Below are 5,000 nucleotides of genomic sequence, written 5' to 3'. Positions count from 1 at the left end.
AAGTAAAAATACTTGTACTTGATATTTTGATACTTTTCCCAACTCTTCTTCTAACATCGATGGGCAGCGAGGCCAGAAGCAGCTCACAGGACTCACATTAGCCCGGTTTCCACCGAAGGCCAAAAGCCCAAGACCTTTGGCCCAGGAGCTCCAGGAACGTAAGCACTGGGCTAAAAGTGTTTCCACTGAGCGACCTGGTGCCTGCGTAACCATGACAACTAACTTACACAACTGCTTGTCATCAAACATGGCAGACAACGCTGCTGTCAAATGTACCGTATGATCACATTATATATAATCATATATATAATAATAAAATTGGCCACCTCTGGGCTCAGTGTTGTGAGGATCATGGTCTGGTCTCATGGTGTGAACACAGAATCATGATAAAGTCTAGCAGTATGCAATACAATTGTTGTTTTGTTTTATTTTTATTTCTTTGTTGTCTTTGTTTTTGGTTTCTCTCCTCCCATATAACCAACTCCATTCAATTTTGTGTAATTGAGCGTATTTATTTTTGTCTAATAGTTCTATTGAAATTCAGTGTGTCACTATGTTGTTATGCTCTTAGCTACTTTAATTTGAATTTCCTATACATGTAGCTTGGATTATGGGTGGGAAACCTGATGTGAGGGAAAAAAAAAAAAAAAAAAGAGAGACGAAACATCTGTAACTATATCTGTTCATTGTCATGTTGGTCTCTTATAAAAAATAATTATAAAAAAAGAAAAAGTACCGTATAATCATTAACATTAGTTTTAATTACTTTGTGGGAAGTTTTAAAAAGAAGAAGTTGCAGGATGAGGCTGACATCCCTCACATGAAAAAACAAAGTCTCATCTGAAGTTACAGTAAAAAAACAAACTGCCTCGTCTGCGGAGGCAAAAGCATTTTTCCCTTCAGTCCTTCACTGCTGTGAGTCAAACTTGGAAAGTGAGTGATAATAATTTTCTAGACAGCTAAATAAGGCCAATGTTGGTTTTATTATACGGTATCAGGCTAAAAGGTTTCCAACTCATAACAGACTTATTTTTCTGTGTAGCAAGATGCATTTTTGTTTTTTTTCTCAGATAGCAGCTGAAAGTAATGCAGATTTAAAAATTAACATACCTATTTTCTAACAGGTAGATGCTCATTAATGTATGAATGGCTGCACTCAGTTACAGACGTTAAGCAACATCCCCTATTTGAAAAAATATAGAATGTGATGATGTTTAAGCATCAGGGCTAACAGCTTTGGCCCTGAGGATCTGGAAGGGCCAAGGAATGGGGCTTGAGTTCCTGGACTAGCCCTGTTTTGGCCCGGGCCAACCCAGAGGAAAGGGGTCAGGCACTGTGGAACTAAGTTCAAGCAGCAGGTTTGGCCCTCAGTGGAGAAGGGGCTAATGCTTAAGGCTCCACAGTCTGAACCTCCAGAGCCGAGCGGACGCTTTCCACACAGCAGAGTCCACTGAGCCGGTCTGCTGTCCGGTTTGAGCCGGTCTGCCGTCCGGTTGGAGCCGGTCTGCCGTCCGGTTGGAGCCGGTCTGCCGTCCGGTTTGAGCCGGTCTGCCGTCCGGTTTGAGCCGGTCTGCCGTCCGGTTGGAGCCGGTCTGCCGTCCGGTTGGAGCCGGTCTGCCGTCCGGTTGGAGCCGGTCTGCCGTCCGGTTGGAGCCGGTCTGCCGTCCGGTTTGAGCCGGTCGGTGGAATCAGCTGCTGGTTCATGGAGAGACGAGACAGCAGCGGCTCTTTGGAGGTTCTCCTGAAATTCAAACACATCTAATGAGCAAAGAAGAAAAGCAGAGTGCCAAGTGTCAAAAAAACTCTTTGGTTTCGAGTATGAAAATGAAAAGTCCGAGGCAGTGTTCTTTAAAAAGCCTTAAAAGCTCGTTATTAAGTTATGAAGTTATTTTATGGGCTCAGAGACATTTAAACACACAAGACTCCAAAGTGCTTCAGCATCGGTCTTCATCTGGAGACTCAAACAAATCAGGCTCAACATTTTGAACATGAATGCCGAAACGTGTTGAGTCTTGTGTTTTTAAATGTCCCCATGAGCCCATAAAATAAAAACTTTAACGTTTTAAAAGAAGAGTGCCTTGGACTTTTGTTTCATTCAGATCTAATAAGCAGTTTTCCCTCATGGGTTCCTTGTGCTGTCAGGGTCCATGAACCCTTTCAGGGGTTCCTCATGGAACATTCTGGGGTTCCCCTATAGAGACCCTAAGCCCCGCCCCTTCCTCTGTCCCCCATGGGACCTTATTTCAGAAAAAATAAGTAATAAGTAGGTAGTCAACAGCGAGAGACAAATAATTGTTTGATCCCGTTTGAGTTGTGCCATGAATCACACATATGATGTTTAGTCAATTTAAAAGATAATTTAGCAAGTGAAGAAAGTGTCAGTTTGTGGTAAAACAGTAAAGTAAAGTTTAGTTTAGTGTTTCAGGCTCAGTGAACTACATCTCTGTCTCACCGACACCAACATGAAGGAAACATAGGAAACACACAGCATGGCGTTAACGTTAGCCCCCACTGTACTGAAACTATCCTGAAGCAGTTTAAATCCCTTCTTCTACCTTCCAGGTTGTGTTTAATACTCCTGCTGTCTGAGAGGGACTGAGCTTCAGGCTCTGGCAGCTTGTGGAGAGAGAAAGTTATTTTAGGTGTGTCGTCTTTCTAATTATGTATTTTCACAGTCTGATACTTCAACAGTTTTACACAAACTGACACTTTCTTCACTCGCTAAATTATCTTTTAAATTGACAAAACATCATATGTGTAATTCATGGCACAACTCAAACGGGATCAAACAGTTATTTGTCTCTCGCCGTTGACTACCGGACAGATTGTTTCTGAAACAAGGTCCCATGGGGGACAGTGGAAGGGGCGGGGCTTAGGCTCTGTATGGTTGCAGTCTGGTGAACTCTGAAGCAGGGGTTCAGCCTCTCACCAACAGTCTGCTGGTTCCCTGGTCGGGACGTTTAAACCAGACAAGAGGAACCGATCAGCTGGATGGAAACCGGCTGACTGTCGGTTCTCGACGGAACGTGGTTGAGAACCGCTGACCTAAAGGTTCCTCAAAGCCTTTTTTTTTTTTTACTTCTTAGTGTTGAGTGTCTTTTTGCTCTCAGCAGAACTCGACATGTCAGCAGACTGCAGGTCAGCTCAACACTCGGCTCATCTGAGGAAATGTTCAGGAAGGTCGAGTCAGGCGGCGAATGTTCAGACTGCAGCCGAGCAGAAGACCAACATGGTGTCTGAGGAGCTTTGATGGAGATATTCTGGATGCTAAAGGAGTTCTGCCGCCACCTAGTGGCCGCGGTCTGAACACCTGATTAACACCAAGGGCTCCTGAACCTTATATTTGAACCAGCCTTCCCATGTTGTGACATGTAGAGTGTTATAAAAAATATTCACTTCATCAATCAAACCAAATCATTTCAAAATGAAGCAGAATTAAAATTAAAATCAACCACTTCATTGATTTGTGTGTCAGTCATGTTGCTCATTAGCTCTATCAGATAATAATAATATATAGCTAATATATAAATACACATAAACCAACTGAAGACCATATGAGCCTATGAAGCAGTTTCCCTCTCACAGTATTTCCAGGCTCGGCTGTTTCTGCTGATGCGGGAGAAGAGGAGACCGGGCTAGATTAAAACCGGACCGATCCGGTTTCATGCTGCCTTCACGTGCACCCCACCAGCTCGGAAATATGCATCGTCAGCTCATTTAAGCGCTTTTTTTTTTCATTTATTAGCCAGCAGCTGTTTGTATGTGTGACAAATAAAAGATAATGTGAACATGTAGTCTAGTCTTAGTCTTCATGTCAGAGGAGCTGTTGTCTCTTTTTTGGTATAATTAATTACTTCATGTTAACTAATCTTTTCCTTTTTTCTCTTTATTCCTTTACTCCGCTTTTCCTTCTCTTTTCTTTTCATTTTCTTTAATATTCTTTTACTTATTTTCTACTTTTCCCCCGATTTATTTAACAGTATTACTTTACCTATGATTTGTTTATATTGTTTTGCTCTTTCTAAACTTTTTTGGGTTTTTTTTATTTCACTATATTGTAATTATGTATGATTGTTATTAAGGGAGACGCTCCATAAGCCCCTCTGGGTTTCTTTGGTCTTCCTTGCACATGCTCTTTATGATGTTGGTACATTATGGATATTTTGTTTGAACTACTCTTTTGTGCTAAATAAATAAATAAAATAAAATAAAAAATAACAGAGATATAGCCTACAATAATACTAATTATCCTATTTTTACCACATGGCTTTGTTGAATACTAATTTGTGATTGGCCAATGAAGCCTGTCTGTGTCTGTCTGTGTCTCGGCTCACAGACAGACAGACAGACAGACAGACACAGACAGACAGACAGGCAGGCAGACAGACACAGACAGACAGACAGACACAGAAAGACAGACAGACAGACAGACAGACAGACACAGACAGACAGACAGGCAGGCAGACAGACACAGACAGACAGACAGACACAGAAAGACAGACAGACAGACAGACACAGACAGATGAAGCAGAGTCACCCGGGAACTCGGGCGTTATAATTCCCATTTTTCCGACAGCACCTGAATGCAGCATTAGCGCAGTGTCCCTCCCTGCCCGTCAGTCCCCCGGCATCTCTCTCTCACACCGCGCACGCGCACGCACACACACACTCACACACACACACACACACACACACACACACACACACACACACACACCCCGCACCACAGCGCGGAGCTCCAGACAGCTTTTCATTGTGTTTGTGGTGAACTGACGGATTTCTGCCGCGATGAGCCAGGAGGAAACTAATGTGGATCTGAAGGAGGAGGAGAGCAGGGAGGATGCTGGGAAGGATGCGGAGGTGAAGGATGCGGAGGTGAAGGATGCGGAGGTGAAGGATGCGGAGGTGAAGGATGCTAACGTGAATGATGCTAACATGAAGGATGCTAACGTGAAAGATGCTAACGTGAATGATGCTAACGTGAAGGATGCTGATGTGAA

General features: G+C 43.2%; 1 protein-coding gene across 1 annotated transcript in view; it reads left to right on the top strand.

Annotated features, from left to right (window-relative positions):
- LOC139665098 (dehydrogenase/reductase SDR family member 13-like) overlaps positions 1-676 on the top strand; it is a 5,441-nt gene extending 4,765 nt beyond the window's left edge. Inside the window, exon 6 of the mRNA XM_071544064.1 lies at positions 1-676. This exon is cut by the window's left edge and continues 718 nt beyond it. The gene's annotated coding sequence lies outside the window, so the exon portion shown is untranslated.
- Positions 677-5,000: the final 4,324 nt, after the last annotated feature.

The sequence above is a fragment of the Centroberyx affinis genome, unplaced genomic scaffold (assembly GCF_046629955.1).
Source record: "Centroberyx affinis isolate AG114_WGS23_722 - 3 ecotype Tasmania unplaced genomic scaffold, CSIRO-AGI_Caff_v1 ptg004448l_1, whole genome shotgun sequence".
In the NCBI taxonomy this organism is placed as follows: domain Eukaryota; kingdom Metazoa; phylum Chordata; class Actinopteri; order Beryciformes; family Berycidae; genus Centroberyx; species Centroberyx affinis.
This window is presented reverse-complemented; position numbering and strand designations above follow the sequence as displayed.